The sequence below is a fragment of the Triturus cristatus genome, chromosome 6 (assembly GCF_964204655.1).
Source record: "Triturus cristatus chromosome 6, aTriCri1.1, whole genome shotgun sequence".
NCBI classification, from domain to species: Eukaryota; Metazoa; Chordata; class Amphibia; order Caudata; family Salamandridae; genus Triturus; species Triturus cristatus.
The window spans coordinates 1,294,954,793-1,294,974,595 of NC_140589.1; the positions used below are offsets into that span (position 1 = coordinate 1,294,954,793).

The window sequence follows — 19,803 nt, forward strand, 5'->3', positions numbered from 1 at the left end:
TATTTGCTGTACAGCCCAAGTAGATCATTTATCTGACAGAGGGACTGGGGTTGCTCCCCTGTAAGTGTGGTGCTGGCCCTTCGGTGTCTATTGTACATTAAGAAGGGGTGGCTGGGGGAGATGACTAGATGACATAAAAGGTAGACAGGTGACACACTTTGCTAGGCTTGATGGACCTCAGTCAGAATGATTGTTAGATCTGGGAGTCACTAGTTGGCAGAGGTAAGTACCTTTGCCCAAATAGGGACCATTGCTTCTAGTCAGGGTAAGGGGGAAACACTGTTGATAACCCCTGCTCACCCCCTTGGTAGCTTGGCACGAGCAGACCGACATATCCCCAAGGCAATGTGTAAAGTATTTGTACCAACACTCGCAGTAATACAGTGAAATACCACAAATGGACACTACTCAGATTGCTTATAAAAATAGTTATCTTTATATAGATTAGCAGATCAAAACGACTTAATCACATACACAATTATTTCTCTCTAGCAAAGTTTCTCTGGAAAAATGGTCACTTTAGCCATGTTCTTTGATTCTTTTAGCCCCAAAAGACGTGACTCATCAGTTCAATTCTTAAAGGAAAACTGGTGCATAGATTATCCCACTTGGTTATCCCCAGACAGTGGCGCTGATCCCTTTGCGAGAGCCTTCACCTTTGAAGAACCGAAAGGATGCTGTCCTTTAATTGTACCCCCGCGTATTTGTAATCACCGAAAGGACGCTTGTCCTGAAATGTTGCCCCCATGACTTGTTATCACCAAAAGGACGCTGTGCACCCTCTCACTCACTCAGCCCCCGCCGCTTCTCCACCCACTCCTGGCCTCGCACAGATACAGCGCGGCTAGGAGCGTTTACCTGGGGCTGCTCTTGCGGTGTCTCCTCCTTCTCAGCGGGCCTCCGACGGGAGCCCTTCTCCACCGGCGATACAGCTTCCACGGAGAAGGGCCCTTGCAGCGCGGCTTCAGCGGAGACGGGACTTCCTTCCTCCGCTCTGCGTCTCGACGTGGTGGTGAGAGTCCCGGTTGCTAGGCAACCCTCCGGCTGCAGTCTTACGGCAACGCAGCTCCTCTTGGATCATGGACCCGTCCTCGGGCAGGCTGCTCGAGTAGCGGTGGTGTTTACCACATTCAAGGGCAGCAATCTTGGCAATTGGGGGCCGGTAGGGAAGAGATACCGGCCCTCAGTGCACTGTTTGCATCTTGGGCCGTTAGCGGTGATGTACGCGGCGCTGTCGGTATGGATGGAGAGCAGCCAAGTGTGCCAGCAAGCCGGGCGGCACAAACAGTCTTGGGCACACACAGACAGCCCCAGAAACAGCAGGGACAGTGGAGCACGATGTAGGGTGAGTTTTTGTAGAGATCCTTGGCAACTTTTATATCCCTGAGTTGCAACAGGCCAGCTCTTCTCAGGCCCTTGGAGACATGTATACTTCAGAGGGGCACAGCACACAGCACAGCTCCTCTTCAAGCAAGAGGTACACAGCAGACAGTCCCTTGGTCCTCTCCTTCAGTAATCACAGCAACGGCAGGTCAGCTCCCAGTCCATCAGCAATGAAAGCACTTTTCCTCAGTCTTCCTGGCTGTTCTTCTTTGGCAGGGATTTCTTCTTGATCAAAGTTTTTCTTAATCTAAATTCTAGGGGTTTGTAGCTCAGATATTTATACCCCAAAAGTCTTTGTACTTCATGTGTGAGGGGTCCTGGACCCAGTCCATACCAGTTCTGGGTGCACACTGCCAGTGCACATCTTCTCACTTTGTGAGTGTGGGCCAGGGCCACCAGACGCACTGCGGGAGGTGGAGCCAGCATTGTAGGAGGCGGGCACAGCCCTATTCAGACCCAGGTGCTGCTCCTCCCACCACTCTACATGCAGATGGGTCTATTCAGCCTAGTGCTGACTCACCCAGCCTCCTGGAGTCACCCCAGCCCCTGTTGCTCACAAACCAGACAGTCAGTCCACAAACAGGCAGAGGCACACAAAGGTTGAACAAGAAAATAGTCACTTTCTAAAAGTGGTATTTCCAAACTTAGAATTTAAAAACCATCTTCACTAAAAGATGTGTAATTAAATTCTGAGTTCAGGGATACCAGATTCCAACTTTCTATCTTGCTGCTATGGGAAGATATGCAGGTAAACATGTTACACAGCATTCCCCATGTTATCCTATGGGTAAGATAGCCTTTCAATAGTGAAAAACGAAATTTGCAGTATTTCACTATCAGGACATGTTTCCCACACTGGTACATGTCCTACCGTTCACATACACGGCACCCTGCCCAGAGGGGTACCTTGGGCCTACCATAGGGGTGTCCAGTGTGTAAGGGAAGCGTCAGGCCTGGCAAGTGTGTACATTGGCCAGGATAACATGGCAGTTAACAAGCTGTGCACATGCACTGCCGTGGCAGGCCTGAGACACCATTTTAGGGCTACTCATGTGGGTGGCACAATCGGTGCTGCAGACCCACTAGTAGCATTTGAATCACCAGCCCTAGCACACTCAGTGCACTTTACTAGGGTCCTACTGGTACAACAAATATGCCAATCATGGATAACCAATTACAATAACAATTTAAACAGAGCATATGCACTTTAGCACTGATCAGCAGTGGTAAAGTGCCCAGAGTCCTATAGCCAACAACCACAGGTCAGGAAAAATAAAGGAGGAAGAAGCAAAAAGTTTGGGGATAAGCCTGCAAAAAGGGCCATTTCCAACAATCGTGCTGAAGGTCATTCCACACTAGAAAAAGTTACTGACAGATATGTAGACATTCAAGGATAAAAATGAGGAATTGGTGGCACATTCTCAGAGTAGCAATTTGTGTTGATGGAATCCTGGAATCTATGGCTGAGTCATGTAGATGGCTACATAGAACTAATGCTAATCAACATTTTCTTTGGACAAGACACATATCGAAACTATTTGTGGTGGTGTGAGTGCAAACTGTCCAGTTTCACATTCCAATCAAGGGGGCGTCACCTCGCCTGTTAGCACCAAATTGTTGAATAACGGAGATGGTGACAAAATCCTCAATGTCCAAAGCGACTAGTCCGTGACGAGCAATGGAACAGAAGGCCATGCCTGTCCGACATCCGTGAGTAGGAGGCCACCATCTTTGACTGGCAGTGTCTACTAATATTTGTTGGCCTTACAACAGCAACCCAATAAGTTCTCTTCCTGTTTAAACATAGTTTGCGTCATAATAACCCTATTCAGTTGTGTAATATGGCTAGTGGTACATAGGAGTTTGCTTGATATAGTTGGAGGCTCCCGGAGGCTGTTCAGGAGTGCATCACCACACTTGATAGGATAGTTTCCACAGTTAAATTTTGCAGTGGCTAACTTAAACGATGAGCCATGCAGATGTCCGTACGCGGAGCCAGAGACCGCAATTAGCCCTTTTGGCAATATAATCGGGGATCTGTTAGGGGTTAGTTCATCAAGTAGTTTGGAGTCTGTGTGTGCTGAGGGAGAGAGGGAGGATTGTTAATGACAACAATGTTCTGTTGGAAGTTTGAGAAAACCGACGTAAGTTCACATGTATGTGCTAGTCAGTGGCATGATGACTTTGTTAATTCAGGTAGTTGGCTTATAATGATAGGCCAACTCCCACAGACACATGTAAATTAAGGGTGTTTACGTGGAACTTGAGGGATCTGAATAAGTACCGCTAGGCAAGTTATAGCCTACCTTTTAGAGGCACAACATGGACACTGCGGTCATATAGGAGACTGTGCAAAAATATGCCTTTTAAACTTTGGTAGCTGTTGCGCCGCACATAGGTTTTCTGCTCCTATTCTACTTTCTCTAAGGTGTTGCCATCTTGATACTGAGGTGTACAGTTCAGGCATCTAAACACTGACGTAGATAATGAGGGTTGGTATTTAATAGTGAAGGGGATTCTTGGGGTGTCTTGACTTGTTACACACCCATAACCCAACCGTTGACAGCCCCAATTTGTAAAACTCGGTGTTGGAATGGGCTGGTCTTTCACAGCACATCGCTATTTGGGGAAGGTACTTCAACCTCTCTGTATTCCTAATAGGATAGCACCAGCAGCAGAGCCAGACACACCCATGCACGATAAGTTCTGCTTAACATAATGCATAAATATGAATTGGCTGATCTATAATGCGTTAGATATCCTGCCCACTCCATCTCTGCCTGGCACAATGCAGTAGTCTTTAGACCATAGTGGTCTATAGACTCAGTCCTGGCAACAGTTCAAAAGTCTCTGCATAACCATAGTCTATAGACTATATCATTGTGCCATTGTCTACATAGTCCATTAACATTTTTGGCCTTAGACGTAAATGGGGTAACATTCCATTAGATAAAGACCGGATTGACCTTAAATGTCTTATAGAGCTGAATCTCTTAGTTTGACACTGGAAACTCACAATCTGCATACTAGAAGCCGCTTTCTGTCACAGGCACACTGACCCTTTGTGCTATTTTTCCTTGATATGAAATCCTGAAATAAAGAGCGTGCTAAACTCTACCTGGAGCTTTATCATTCTGCCAATAGCTTTTTATTGATTAATGCACTTATAGAACAGAGTGCTGGTTGAAGCAAAACCTGATTAGCATGCAAGCAAAAGAACAAGGCAACCCAGAATAACTTATCACTAACTGCACCCACAGGTTTAGCAATCGCTGAAAAGAACTGGACGCTTTAATATATATTTTTCCTACCAGTTTCCAGAAAACAGTCGTGGAATTTGCCTATGTGAGCCTTCCCCGTCATCAGCAGGTTCTGTACTCCGGTTGCTCCTTGTATCCAAGTTTGTAATATGCTGCTGTCCAAGTTACCACTGGCAAAACAATATCGACAGATTCCCATTCCCCTTGTCCTACAAAAAAATAAACACAGGTGGGGCCGCCTTGTGGGTGCTACCAAGGGAAGGGGGACAGACCACTCCCCCCCCCCCCCCCCCCCCCCCCCCTCGCTGGATACCTCATTTAGGGGTCGCAGCTGCTAACCTTTTCTTGGTAACCCACAAAATTGATTCTCAGATACTAGTGGTCACCACCTTCCTGGCTGCTGTAAAGACTCGATTAAATGGAAATATTTGCAGATGATGATTGAGAACATGTTTAGGAAGGGCCTTGTCACAGTGGGATAAACTGCTCACTACGGACTTGAAAGCAATAGCAAAAGTGTATCATCGACCCTTCCCCCCCCCCCCCCTCCCCCCTCCCCCCCTACCACCCCCCCCTTATTGATTGGCACAGGGACTTGACAAGGTTGCCCAGTGACACCAATTTTGTTTGCCCTCGCAGTGGAACCCCTGGTTAGTATCCTCTGGAAATTCCACCACTCCTGTGGCATTAAATTTGGAGGCAGTTGGATAGTCCTATTGATTTGTAGTTGATATTTTGGTACTTTTCAAAGACATAGAGCGCAACTAAACCCCATAATTAGGGAAATTGTTACTTTTGGCTGGTGGTTATTGATACATTGGTCAAATTCTGTCATGCTGCTCCAAGCGAAAAACAACCCACCACTGGTCCTAAAATTTCCAATAAAATGTCATAGTTCTGACAATCCAATACGACTGAACCATGATCGAGTAAAACAATGCTAAATGCAGCACAACTGCAACTTCCCTTGCAGAGAGGTAAATCGGACGTTTAAAAAAAAAAACGTTTTCTTTGTTATAAATCGCGTTTTACAGTAGTAAGAGGCAAATGACAAAGCATTTACTTGGTACAATCATGGTATGTGTTCTTTCTATAAATCTGCTGTGAGCGAGAGCTGAATCACTTCATACCATTGCTGCATGCCAGTGAGGATTGAGTTGGTGTTCGAGTCTCTTTTCATGGTGACAATTTAATCCAGAGTAATTGCAGTGAACGACATAAATGAAACTAACTTTGTGAAACCAGCAAATCTTGGATATGAGTACATGCAGTAGGTTGGTTTGCATCGTTCAGAGGGGTGGAGGCATTGGCCCTTACGAGCAATTATGTATGTTGATGTAGGTGCTTTGTTCTTTCAAGTATGAATATTGTTGGTATAGACCTCCACTGGCTCCCAGTCAATAAAAGAATCCCATTCAAGCTCCTCACACACACCCACAAAGCCTTACACGACACAGGATCTGCATACCTCAACCACCACCTACCGTTCAACGCACCCACCAGAGACCTACGGTCCGCACAACTGGCCCTGGCCGTCATCCCACGTAATTCTGGAATGTGCAGAAATAGGAATTGCTAACAGCTCTTCAATAGTTAGCAAGTGCCTATGCTGAAAAAGTTCGCCCATGGTTTTTTGCTCAAGGATGCGCCACTGTCTGAGGCTGGTATGGTCTGTTTAACCCACATGAAGCTGGATCAGGAGGGGAATGGCTAGTGTGGTAAGTTTTACTTAAGAGTGGAACATTGTATATGGGGTGTCAAAAATATTGAGGAGCTTGCTCTTGAATATATAAGCTGGGCATTGGCGTGCTGCATTCCTGTTGATTTACAGGTTTTTGTAGGGGTTGAAGATAATCATCCTCCATTTTCTATGTGTTTTGTCACTCCAGGTTGAGATTTGATAGGTTAATTATCTTTCATTTTATCTGTAGGTATTTTGCCATGTAGTTTGGGTTTTGCTGTGAAATGGTCTTCTGGAAAGTTATTTACTGAGTGGGAGTTATTTGGATCGATTCACTGGAATTAACAATTTTGTGTTATTCACTGGATTGTTAGGTGGCTTCTGAAATGCAGTTTGGGTAGTGTAATTTTTGTTTTCTAAGGGGTGGCCTTATAAATTCTGCAATCTTGTGGGAGGATGAATTTGTTATAAGACTTCATTCAGTGGTTTTCCAGGATCTTATTGTTTATCAGGTATTTTGGTTTTTGTCTTATAGGGCTTAATAAACGCAAGGGACCGGAGTGGGAAATAGTTGTCAAGGTCAGTTATCCATCACATTTGGAACTGCTGATCTCTTGTTAACGGTTTGGTATGCAAGTAGACGAAGCTGACAGAAGATGGGTCCAGCTTTTTCTAAAATCTAATTCCTGTTATTGGTTTGAGACCAATTGAAGACCGTTCACTGCAGGTTCGAGTAGTGGGAAAAACAGTTTTGATGTTTCAAAGTATGCAGAGATTTTAGCAAGAGGATCTCCAAAGTAAAGTCTAGGAATGTCTCCTGTAATGTCAATTTATATGGTGGAATTATGTAGATCAAGGTGAGTGCCAGAGTAAAGGCTGCGAGTGGAGTTACTTGAAGAGTTCAGTGTCTGGTGCAGTATAATTAGGCTGTCCGGAATTCGGTTTAAACCGACTGTGCTTGACAATACCCTACCGATGGAAAATCAGCTGACCTGGTTTAAACAGAGTCTCACTGATTTTTCACATTTATTGCACAGCGCGACCACTTGAGGGAGCCAAAGCAGTACAAACAGAACTGTACTGGAAACATCAATATGAAGTAAACCCTCAATTCCACCCTCTCTCTGCACGTCCCATCTGCTCCCAAATCTTCAGAGCGCCTTGCAAAGCAACATCTTAGTAGGCTGCAATGGCGAATTCCGAGATGGGGTAAGGGTTGGATTGGGATCACAGTTCGAGCCGGGCACTTCAGGAAAAAATGTCCTGCATTCCCAGATCGTGCCTTTATGGATCGCTGTTTTTTTACCAGATTGATCAGCGTTAGAATGCCCTGACATGAAACTGTGTACTAAACCTGGCTAGATATTTTGTGTAGTTTTATATAGTGTGATCTCGGCCCACAGGCACTAGATAGATTTACCTGTGTGCCGAATACATACAAAGTTTCATATTATTGTAGGCCTTTCAAGATTAAGCGAGTTGCCCAGAATCACAGGATGCTGAACAGACGCTGGGATTCTGTCACTTTACAGCGAGGCCGAGGTGACAATACCTGGGCCCCAGCGAGGCCCTGCATACTTCTTCCTCCCCCACCCACTATGGCCTGCATGTGGCAGCCTGACGGGGAGGGGTGGGTTGGAAAACACTGCCACTGGGCTGGCCTGACACGTGAGGTGCTGAGGTGCGATTGGCTCAAGAGCCGGAGCAACACCTTGCCCCCAGCCTGGCTCAGGAGGAGGGGGTCACTGAGGTGATGACGGACGACGCTGCTGTTCTCCCTCTCTTCTCTTCCCCCCCCCCCCCCCCCCCCCACTGTCTCGCTTCAGTTTGTCAGTATCGCAGGGGAGTGGGACAGCAGGGAGGGTTCTGTGGGCTGGTTCACTAAGGTCCTGCAAACATCAAACAATTAGCCAACATGTGATCATTATCGGCTTGCGGGCAGAAAAGCGAAGTTAAAATGAATACGAAGGTTTATAGGAGTCCTCTTTAATTATCATGTCTAGGCCTTTGCACGTCAAGCACTTGAGACTGCCTCCATGGCATTGGGCCCATTTGTCCGGGTCATTGGCCTGTGCTTGCAAGTACAGCTACTTCTTAGAGGACCAGATGCACAATTTAAGTCTTTCTCAAGATTCCATAGTGCTGTCTGATATCTCTTTGGGGCTGGTGCACAGCTGGCAGTCCAAGTCTCAGTAAATAACTACAGCCTGGGTGTGGCAGTAGGATACTGCTGCATTCTCCATTTTACAGAGCGCACTTTTACCTCCAAAAAAGGTTTTATAAAAAGCAATATTTTAAACACTGCTGTTCGTGGTGGCAAATATCTAATGGCAAGCTGATGGTGATTAACTATTACATAAAGCGAGTTTAATATCGAATAAGGATGACCTAGCCATGCCTGACACCATGGAAGCTTGGGAACCACTGAACGTGACTGGCGCACAGTAGTTTACATCACAGATGGGCACACTAGAAATGAACAGAACACAGATTCAAAGAGCAAGATTGCAACAAAAAAAGGCGCTCATGTAAAGCACTCCAGCACATTCGGGTGGAGTTTGCGCTATAAAAAATTTTACAAAAAAAGCATATATATTTTTGACTGAAAATAGCAAGGAAATAAAATCTGGCGAGCATTCTCAATTGTCAAAGTAGCATATCTAATAAGATATTTTGTGTAGTTTTATATAGTGTGATCTCGTCCAAAGGGCACTAGAGTTATTTACATGTGTGCCGATTACATACAAGATAAAGTTTAGTTTTATTGTAGGCCTTTAAAGATTAGGCGAGTTGCCCGGAATCACAGGATGCTGAGCAGGTGCTGGGATTCTGTTGTGTCAAAGGGAGGCCCAAGCAAAGGCACACTCCCTCCACCGAAGCCTAAGACACTAGGGCCGAGGTGACAACACATCGAGGCCCTGCATACTTCTTCCTCCCCCACCCACTATTGCCTGCATGCAGGGGGGGGGGGGGGGGGGGGGGGTTAGAAAACACTGCTGCTGGGCCGGTCCGACACAAGGGGGGCCGAGGTGTGAATGGCTCGAGAGCCGGAGCAACACCTGGCCCCCAGCAACATGTGATCATTTATCAGCTTGTGGGCATGAGATACGAGGGCTTTGTGTTTATAGAATTGTTTCATTTTACATGAGGTGATATAATGAATTGGGGATCATAAAACTTTGTGATGCTCAGTATTGTTACAGAAACATTCTGCCTAACAACCCTGATGACTAGCAAGAGAATATAAAAATTGCTTGCTTTTTTAACAAACATTGGAATCCCGGGCACCACAGGTGTGCTGCCTGCCAGAAAAGATATTAACAACTTTTGTTTAATAAGTAAGCGAAGGCAGAGTTTTAGGAAAAATATGTTTCTGGAACATGGAGAGAAAAGGAAGCACCTTAAAACAATAAATGTAGGAGAACAGTAACAGACTCCATGGGGGTGGGAGGGCAGCCACGTGGTGGGATTAACCCCCGTCTCATTAATCCTGTGAACTAAATTGTGCACAGAAAATACTTTCCAGTAAAATTTGTTTTTGTAGTAGACTTTTTGAGCTTAAATACATTTTAATCGAAATGTGTCCTCCCTTGATGCCCCCTGAATAGCAGGTTCTCGCTGCGGTTTCCTACCATAAATACCTACATTTATAGTGTTTCTCAATCACAGATCTGTGTTTTAGAATGGTACAATAGGATTGCACATCTTAGAGCATAAAAATGTGTGTCAATTAATGTGTTTCTTTTAAGTGTAGAAAACATGTTATGCTCCAGGTGCGGCATCTAACTTTTATTTCTGAAACACGTGCCTTGTCCTTACTCTGGTCCCATCTCACCTTTGATTAAAAGGAGGTAGTAACTCGTAGCCCCTTTCCTCCAGCACCCCCTGCTTTGGGGCTCATGACACCGCTTCCTGGGCCAGCCATGTCTTGCTCCCACGCTGGCCCGATAACATCACATTTGGAGTAAGCACAGATTTTAGAAATCATTTCTTGTACGTTGGTAGGATGCGAATTTACAAAAACGGTTTTCTGAAGTGCCTGGTATTAATGTTACTACTAGTTCTTATATGGGGATGACATGACACTTCTTTATTATTATATATCAAAACCACATGTTCCTGTTAATGGCACTGGCACACATATACTGATTATTAGAGCATAAACAGAGGAACACCGTCTATATACCATGCATCAGTGAAGAAAGCGAGCAATAATAAAAGCTATGCATTCCATAAACACCGGTAAAACAGTTTCTTCTGTCTTTTATGGCGCGAAAATGAGTAACCACCGAAAAGCACTGTTTTTTTAAGGTATTGAAATCACTGGAAAACACTGGGGAAAAAAACCCACCAGAATTTACCAAAAATAGAAACTGAAAACAGGAAAGCCTAAGTATAATCTTCCATAGGCTCGTTTTGTAAAGGAGATTTTGAGTGGGGGCATAACCGGGCCTCATCCAGCCCAATTAGTTAGGTGATCTTGTGGAGTTATTAGGGCTAGGACATTTTGCAATATCTTCACTTTGCCAGCTTCCTGTGACTATTAGCAGGTTAGGGTTGGTTCTGGTTTGTTCTTACATTTAGACTAGTACAGGATAGTGAACTACTTGCTTTGATAGGTAGCAGAAAGTGTATAGTAGATCCAGTCAGAGGCTCTAATAAATGGCAGATTAAGTAGTATGAATCGAAATATGCTCATTAAAGATAGTACAGACTTTGGAAGGAAGGGTATGGACGTTGCCCTGAAGAGTGAAGGCATCTGCAAAGTCCTTGACCATCCTGGGGACATGTCTCACATAGAAAGTCACATTATACATCAGACACTCCAATATGAAAACTCTCAGCAACTAAATGACCTTAGGATACCTTGCTGACATTTGATTCACAATTTCCACAACTGCCTTGTTGTTAATGTAGACTTTCCTGCTCTAAAAATGTCCGTCCCACAGTGAAACCACCACTACCAGTGGAAAGAACTCAAGAAATGTAATGTCGCCCACCATATTTCCATACCTGTGGTCATTCCTCCGCACATCACCTTCCTTGCCAGTAAAGTCGAAAACCAACTCCATCTGCTGCATCAAAGAATATCTGAATGGAGCACTTGCTTAACTCTCGCATTCCTTCCAATGGTACACCATTAAACCTGTCTAGAAACGTTTTCCTCTCTTGTCCACCTTGACACCAGCTGAGCGACAAACCCTGTGGTGTGGCAGTTGCTTACTCACCAAGGCTAAACACAATCTTCTACAGAACGTGAGCCCTGCCTTAGCCACTTTACAAGCAATGTTTAAGTTACCTGATAAGACTTGAATCTCTCACTGGTTCCTTTTTGTTGAGCAACATCTGATCGAATAGATGTAATTTCCTTTTCTTTCCTGTGAGCAACCTGACCTAAATTGCTACTGAATCAATCTATATACACAAATGACCAGAATTGTTTGGGGTCAAATGTCTTCTCTGTGGCCAGGGAAACGCCATCATATCTTGGTACTCCACAAATAGGAAATAAAGTAATGCGTAACAGCTGAGCTCCCTGAGAAGGGACGGCTCCTCCATTAGGGCGGAGGAGCGTCATCGCACTGCTTTCTCGAAGTGAGACAAAGCAGAAGGGTTTGGTTGGGGGCGGGCTGGTGGGCGGGGTCTGCTCAAGGGCGGGGTAGGAATGGTTTGCCCAATGCTGCAGGACCAGTCATGCGCACTCCCTTTTCTCCATGGAGGCTGCATGGCCTCCCCATAGACGCCTGGCTGGACGGCATCCTCACCACGCTGTTGTGATTGACTATGGGGAGGGGAGGGAGGCTGCCTGCTTCCTGTTCCGGGGCCTGGCTGGGAGCTGAGACCGCGCGGGACCTGGAAAGGTAAGTTTATTTTTATTTTTTTAAATTAAACCGGCCCCCCCCCCCCCCCTACCAACAAGTCATGCTGGCCGCGACTACCTCTGAGTAATGTTCAAATGCCTATTGCAAAAAGCTACTAAACTTAACAAAAAGGGTACAGGAAACCGTAGTACTCAAAGGCAATGCTTTGTCAACAAACTGTCCCTGAACGGAATTCCTAGGAGCTGGAAATAATCTGGGTGTACTGGCAGCCAGAAATGGGACTGGATGTCAAATGTTGCCATATAGGCACCTCTTGTCTGCTTTATGGAAAGCAGCATCAGTGGATGCCTAGTACATTTTAGTGAGCTCCTGATCTGAGATTATTGACCTAATTTACTTTAAGCCAAGACAGGTGTTGTATGAGTCTAAACAAACCTTTTTCGTTTTTTTAAGGCACCACCCCTATTTGCGAAAGTATTCAGATCTGCAGAGACCAATCTGGAAACGGGTCCTCCATCCTTCCTTCACCTAACTCTTTCATCAACTTGGCCCTAATCACTTAAGGCAATGCCATCCCAGATCCTCCGCCCAGCTGTCCTTTCTTGGGCCATTGTAACTGAAAACCCCCATTAACACCTATGCTAGAGCCCCTAGAACACTTCATATATTCTGCCACTATCAGATCTTTTCTTTTGTGGCTATCTTTAATGAGCTCCCTATGATACACATATATGGGCGCTTTTTGAGAGTAACCTCTTTGTCCTGAGCCCCAGATTCCTCCTGTGATTTATCCCTAGTGTCTGTCTTGTTGTCCGACTTAATCCACAATCCCTGTTTTGTGCGCCTTCTTGTCTGGCCCGGTCTCCTGATCCAATACACAATATCCTTTCTAGAAACGCCCATGTATGATCCCAATATTCCGATAACTGGTCCTCGGCTTTTTGCCATTTCCAATACCTACATCACTCCACGCATCAAATTCGTTGTCTGTGCGGAGAGGCTTGCGCATGTGAGCTGCGCAAAGCCCACCCTGCTCCTCAATGGGGCAAGGAAGCCATACAAGACTTTCCGGGCTCATCATCGCGGTACGATTTAGGGCCACCTGCCCCAGCCGCTGTGCCACCTAACTGCTGTTTAGTAAGGCCCTCTAAACTGCACTCCCAATCCCTGTCCAGAAGTCGTCCACATCTCCCTTTTTTAGACCCATCGCTGTGTGCCCTTTGCACAATCAATCTTACCTACTCTCTGGTTTTGCCAAAGCCTTCTTTGTGCCTACCCTCTTGCTACAGCCCAACACCGGATTGCCATGTCTACCAAAACTTTGGATGGCTTGTCCAAAACCGGTGTCTTTTCTTTCACATTGTGTTCTCCTTCTGCCTGCAACAATCAATCTCCAGGGTAAACCACATGCTTCACAGAGCAGATGATCTCAGACCGTGCCTCGTTACCCAAATCCGACATGGGTCCTGCTAAACCATACGGGGAAGATAGTCTCTGTCCAAACTCTAGTCTGTCTGGGTGCCTGGGGTATCCTCAGTAGAGCCTGCCGCGCTCAACACTTCCCTGCATTCAAGCCTCACCATGGCCACTGTAACATCTGCCTGCCCTAGAGAGACCGTATCAATATCTATGGGGTCAGGTAAGCCCATGGACTGCCCCTGGATTGAATTGCAACCCTGTGGAGCCTATACCCCACATGGGATGCTTGATACTTTTCCTGTCCTAGTCGGTGCCACCTTATTCTTACCATCTGCTTTTATAAGGGTAGATACAATGGCGATGCCTCCATATCCCCCCCCCTCCACAATTCCCATCCCCACCCTTCTTCCTCCTAGTGTGGGCAATGCCAAGCGCAGGCCACGAGGAGCCCATACCTGGTGTAACATGCCCAGCTTGAGTAAATCAGCCCTTTTTGCTTCCGGCAATGCTTTAATCAGCTCTAAAGCCTCGTCATTGAACAGAATGCTTGCAATTGAGCTCTAGTCGTCTCACAACTACATTTTCAAAAAGACCAGCACCACTACTATCATAAGGCCTGCTCCAGGAGATGCCCAAGGCCTAAACTACAATCCATTGCCCCTACGCCCAAAGAAACTGTGTTGTGCAAGGATACTAGCCTCTTGCCCACCCCCGTTCTGTGATATAGCTGTCAATGAGGTCTGTGCCCCAACTTGATTGCTCTGCAGGGAATTCCCTGCTGGCTGGAGGTCATTTTGTTACAACTTTTCCGACCTCCACTATTGATTTCTCACTCTGGGGGTGTGTGCCTGAATAGCGGGCCGTAGTTTCAGGGGGCCTTCCAAATAAATTCACTCTTGACTTGGTAGTTGCATCTGGCGTGCCCTTGTGAGTATGCTGTGTCGTCGTTTTTTCTCGCTGTGAGCCAAGAATAAAAACAAGCATTGGCATAGCCAATAGGTCTCACATTTGGGACCTTATAAGTGTTTAGCCATGCAACATTTGCATAACTAAATACTTATAAGGTCCCAAAAGCGAGACCTATTGGCTATGCAAAGCGGCCGAGCGGCCGCGAAAGTGAAAGTAATCACGGTAAAGCGCGCGCACCTGCACTGTAGCTCCAGGCTGGCCTGGTATCACTTTTTGGAGCCCTCTCAATAAGTCTCGCTAGACCAGCGCATGTGCTGGGTCAGGCGAGACCTAAACATGCATTTGCAATGCAATAGGTCTCGAATTTACGCAAGTTTGAGCTATTGACATTGCAAATGGCAATGCCTATTATATATTTTTTCGTATTAAAAACATAAAAGGCATTGTCATTTACAATGCCAATAGCTTTAACTCGTGTAACTGCGAGACCTATTGCATTGCAAATGCTTGTTTAGGACTGTTGCCCTGGCTGCAGCCTTGAAGTGTGCAGACATAACAGGGTAGATTAAGAACTGTGCTGTCCACCACCACCTCTTTCTGCGCCCCTGAATTCCACCCTCGGCTCCTTCCCTGCTGGAGAATTAACGAACGTGAGTGCCCTGTGGTTTTGTACTTTTCTTCCAGGGCTATCAAGTCTGTAACTGTTGCACAGGACCAAGGCGCTGGATGGTCTCAAGTTGCATTAACTTAAACAAGTTGCCGACATAATGTATATAAAATGGAAGAATGACAGCTCGTGATTTAAGGTATTCCTGAGGGCTGTAAACTGCAGAGTATGAAGCCAATGGCCCCTGACGATAACAGTAAATTACCTTGTAATCCAGGCGGGGACATGTACAACTCGGACCGAGGGCTTTATTTCTTCCCACACTCCTGGCCTTGTGTAAATACACTTTATGAGGAAATGTGAAACACATTGAGAGTTGCTCTGTTTCTCGTCCATCGTGCTCGTTGTCAGGCCGTGTCCCTTTGTTAGACGGATGGGCGCGTGCTTCAATCAGGCGGATTCCTTCGGTTTACAAGGGGAATGTTTGTGTGTGTGTGGTTCTTTTTAATGTCCATGACTTCTCGTGTGAAGCAAAAAGTGAACGCCATCCATTTAAAAGATATGCCAGCTAGACACAAAATGGTAGACCCAGACCTGCCCAGCTGCCCTTTGTGCTTGTCGTTGGTACTTTAAATTCCCACTCAGTACACAACTTGCGCTTTTTTTTTTATGAGAAGATAATTAGGCCAATATGTGTGGTTTCAAGTTACTCATTAAAATCAAATTATTGATTGCTTTAGACACAGATACGCTGCCACCATGGCTCAGTCACACACATACACGCGAGCGCGCACACAAGCAATGGCTAGACAAAGTAATCTTTGCAAGTGCTACGGCCTTAAGTCACAGTGCACAGGAGTAGGGTCGGATGAATGAGTGTGAGCAGAGCAGGCCTTGATGTCTTGCTGCGCAGGGCCCTTTCATGTGGCACAGAATCAACACAACATTTACAACAAAATAAACCCGGAACTCTGCACCAGGCCATTCCCAGCGTGTAACACACACACGTCCTGCTCGCCGTTTGCAGTGTTCGTTCGAGATTGATGAGAAATTCCGCATATGGCAAACACACAACTAGAATTATCATAGCCAGAAGTTGTTTTGGAAAAAACTCACCTTTTTAAGGGTTTTTATTTTTGGGGGGATCTCATTGACGTAATTTCAAGAAGCTCTTTACAGAGAATATTTGCAATTATTGATTTATTTATAGCAACAAACAATATATCGATCAGGAATGGTGTACACCTTGTCACTTAGGACAATAGAGGGTTTGAGTGAATTATTAATACCAATGTGGTTATATCTGCTGTTAAGTGAGCTGTTTCATGAGGGTTAAAATCTAAAAGGACAAACAGAAATCTGAATGTAGTAGAACACTACCTACCTACAACAGACCAGCGACGTGGGCAGCTGCCTCCTGCCTTGCAGTACACATACAAAATTAACATACTTACACTGTTCGGCTATTCACAAGTACCAGTGTAACACTCAAATACAGCAATAAGCCAAAGGTGTGACCAGTAAACATTTGCAAAGGGGTTTCCACAGCGCATCAACGCGTGTCGCTGCGTTTTTTACGTGACTTACATCCATTTGAGCTAGAAACAAAAATTGACATACGAGTAGCGGAAGCAGCATGTGACTTAACGGTCAGGGCTGCCGACATTGGACATGGGGAAGGTTCCAATATCGGGGGAAGGCTTAACGTCCTGTGATTTTGGGCAAATCACTTAATCTCCCTGCGCCTATTCAAAAATGAATGTATCCTTGTGAAACGTAACTGTTGCTCATGTAAAGCGCTCCAAACTCTTCGGGTTGAGTTTGCACTATATAAAACTGCAGCAAAAAATAGCATGCTAAAGCTGTCCGAATCCCTCCACCCCATTGATGCCATCATGACAGAATGTTACTATTACAACAGGTAGAGATGGAGGAGAAGGTGTCGCTGTTTGTAGTAGGGGCCGTCCTTTATCATCTGTTGTGTGCTCCCTTTTGCACTGGAGGTCCCATCTCCGATCTTCTAATGTTTCATCACTTCTGCCCTGTAGTGTTCAGCCAGATGAAAGCGCCCCGTGTGTTAAGTGTTTTGTGTGCTGGACCTTGGGCCTGCATCTCTCTCCGCAGGGGTGGAAGCCAGTCTCCTCACACTGCTGACACTGCGCTATTTAAAACACAGCTGTTGGAGGGCGCAGTGCCCAAGCGCCTATGGAGAGTAAAGCAGGCAAGAGGTCGTGGCTTTGAAGCGGGTTCCATACAAGTGCAAACAGTTGTTTAATTGGCTAACAAAACAGAGGAAGCTGCACAGAGCTCTCAGGTAAATGCTGACAGGCAGCTGAGGGTGCTGGTAGCCCTTCCGAGTGACAGCCAGCTGCCGCTGCGAGTGACGTCTGTGACAGGAAGCTGCTGAGCAACTTGTGGTAAAAATAGTACTTGGTAATACTGATGGCGTGATCAGAATTGGCAGAGTGAGGAAGAGTTTGGGAGCGGCTCCAGATAATGAGGAGGATTTAAGAGGAAGCGGACGAGTGAATGTCTTACTGCAGTCGACAACACGGTGTATAAATTCAAAAGTAACAAGCCCGGCGGAGCGTGGCGCGCGCGCTTGGGGGTGGGGGAGTGGACCCTTTGAAGTGCTCCCGTGCGCTTGGGGGCGGGGGAGGGGACCCTTTGAAGTGCTCCCAAAAGGCGGATTGCATGGCGGCACGATGCGCGTGATTGTGCGCGTGCTAGCCATGCAATCCGCTTTTTGGGAGCACTTTTCAAACCCGCTTTCTATTGTCTCGCTTTGCGATCGCTTACGCGATATCAAGGTTGAAACCTAAAAACAAAACGGTGTCCTTTGTTGTGAACGGAGGAGAGCTCGAGATACCCATCTGGTGGCTGAATTTCAAAATGTGAAACCAAATCAGTACTGCCTTCACTGCTTTTCTAAATTGCGATTGTAAACATTTTTTTTTTTAATCTTCAGCCTTCCTATTCTTTATCACACATGAGCGTGCTTTGAAATACTTGAGTTCAAGATGTGCGCTATACAAGAGCACATATTGTTTGATTTAATATACTAATATTGCTCCATCTATAAGAATCTAGGGCACTTTAGGGTTTGGATGACTACTGACTTGCCTCCTAGATCACTAATGGCATTGTCATTCTGGGGTGGGGTACCAGGGGCATGAATATTTGTAAAAACTACCACTCTTAATAAATGTCTGTCTACCATGCCGTGATCTAATCTTGTGTACTAAGGTGGAACACTTCTGCATGTTAAAGGAATTCACTTTGTTGAATTTTGAAGAGATTGTATCATATTTTCACATTGGGTTTGTTGCATGATATGTATGCCAAATGTTTTCATGGCTCTGATCGTGCATGGACTCCTTTAGAGCCAAGGATCTGGCTCAGCCTGCCCTATTAATTTGCCTGCGCACGCTCCTCTGTTTGCGTCTCCATTAGTGCATGTCAGTCACTTGACAAAATGATTTGTAAAAGACTAGAACATGGAGCCCTATCCATATGTACCAATTTGACTCCTCTGCAAACAAGGCTTCTTGTAGCAGTGATAAAGAAGAATGCATACAGTGAAAATATATTAAACAAAGTTATCCCAGGGCAGGGACTCCAGGCTGTTGTGTTGTACGTGATCGTAGTCTTGAGTTCCCAGGGAGAACCACCAGACTGAGTGATGGCCAGGGGTGTAGCTTCTGAAGGGGTGTGATAACCCTCTAGTTTATGCTTGGTTTGGTAGTCTGGTCGGGGGGAGTGCGTCTGAATCTGTTCTGCTGTGGCTGTTTTCCTCGTTCTCATTTCTCTAAGAGGATATATAATGTAGTGTGCAGCTGCTTAACTGAAAGTAGTAAATCTGCACCTGTAGAAGTTCTCATTGAAAGGGTGGACCTTTACTTTTTGGACTTCATAAAACTTGACAGTAGTAGACTTGGAAAGCTGCACCAGTCTCATGTTGGCCCTAAAGAATGCAAAAAAGTGATGGCTGGAATTACTCTCAGCCACTGGTAATTTGGGCTGCATCCCAGTCCGTCGTTATTTTGCACATCATGACATCTGTTTGAAACCAGCCATGTGCAAATCAGCCCCCCCCCCCCCCCCCCCCCACTCTCCATGCTTTCAGTGCTTCATTCTTTAAAATATTAAGTGCCAGGGCTCTGACCAGGAGTCCAAAGCAGCTTGCATCACCCATCGCCCTTGTCATCGCCAACACAACTACTAACCATCTCTCTCTCTCTCTCTCTCTCTCATGTAAATGCGCCATTTCAGATTTATTCCAGGTCCCCAAAGCTAAAGGAATGGCTGTTGAGGCAGGTATTAGCAATTTTAATATATATTGTTCCTAAACAACAGTTCTGCTCATCTCTAAATTAGATGAGCTGCGCCACTGTGTGGTTGACTGTTAAAGTATGGTGTTGACAATTAGGTGCAGGTGCCGAGCACCGGAAAGCCCCGGCTCAAATTAAACACTGCAAACGGTCCAGCCCGAGCTGCCAGGCCCTCCCTGAAACAAATTACAAGCAACCCAGATCTGGTTTAGCCCTAGTTAGGGCTCATCAGCCAGGTATAGCTTTGGTCCAGTGAAAGTGCGCATGGGACCCATGTCTGGACTTTCTTGTCCCTCTTAGGGAGGTGCACAAAATTGTACAAAAAGTGATGGATGGAATGCTTGAATCAGTCTCAGCCACTGGTAATTACTCTAGGCAGCCTTCCAGTTCA

General features: G+C 45.8%; 1 protein-coding gene across 8 annotated transcripts in view; it reads left to right on the forward strand.

Annotated features, from left to right (window-relative positions):
* The window catches only part of LOC146821298 (katanin p60 ATPase-containing subunit A1-like), a 214,861-nt gene that overhangs the window by 12,399 nt on the left and 182,659 nt on the right, over positions 1 to 19,803 (forward strand). For 2 of the 8 annotated variants that reach the window (XM_085612244.1, XM_085612245.1), the window contains exon 2: positions 6,860 to 6,903. The exons of the other annotated variants lie outside the window; for them this stretch is intronic. The gene's annotated coding sequence lies outside the window, so the exon portion shown is untranslated. The remainder of the gene's footprint in view (positions 1 to 6,859; positions 6,904 to 19,803) is intronic. 8 annotated transcript variants of the gene reach the window in all.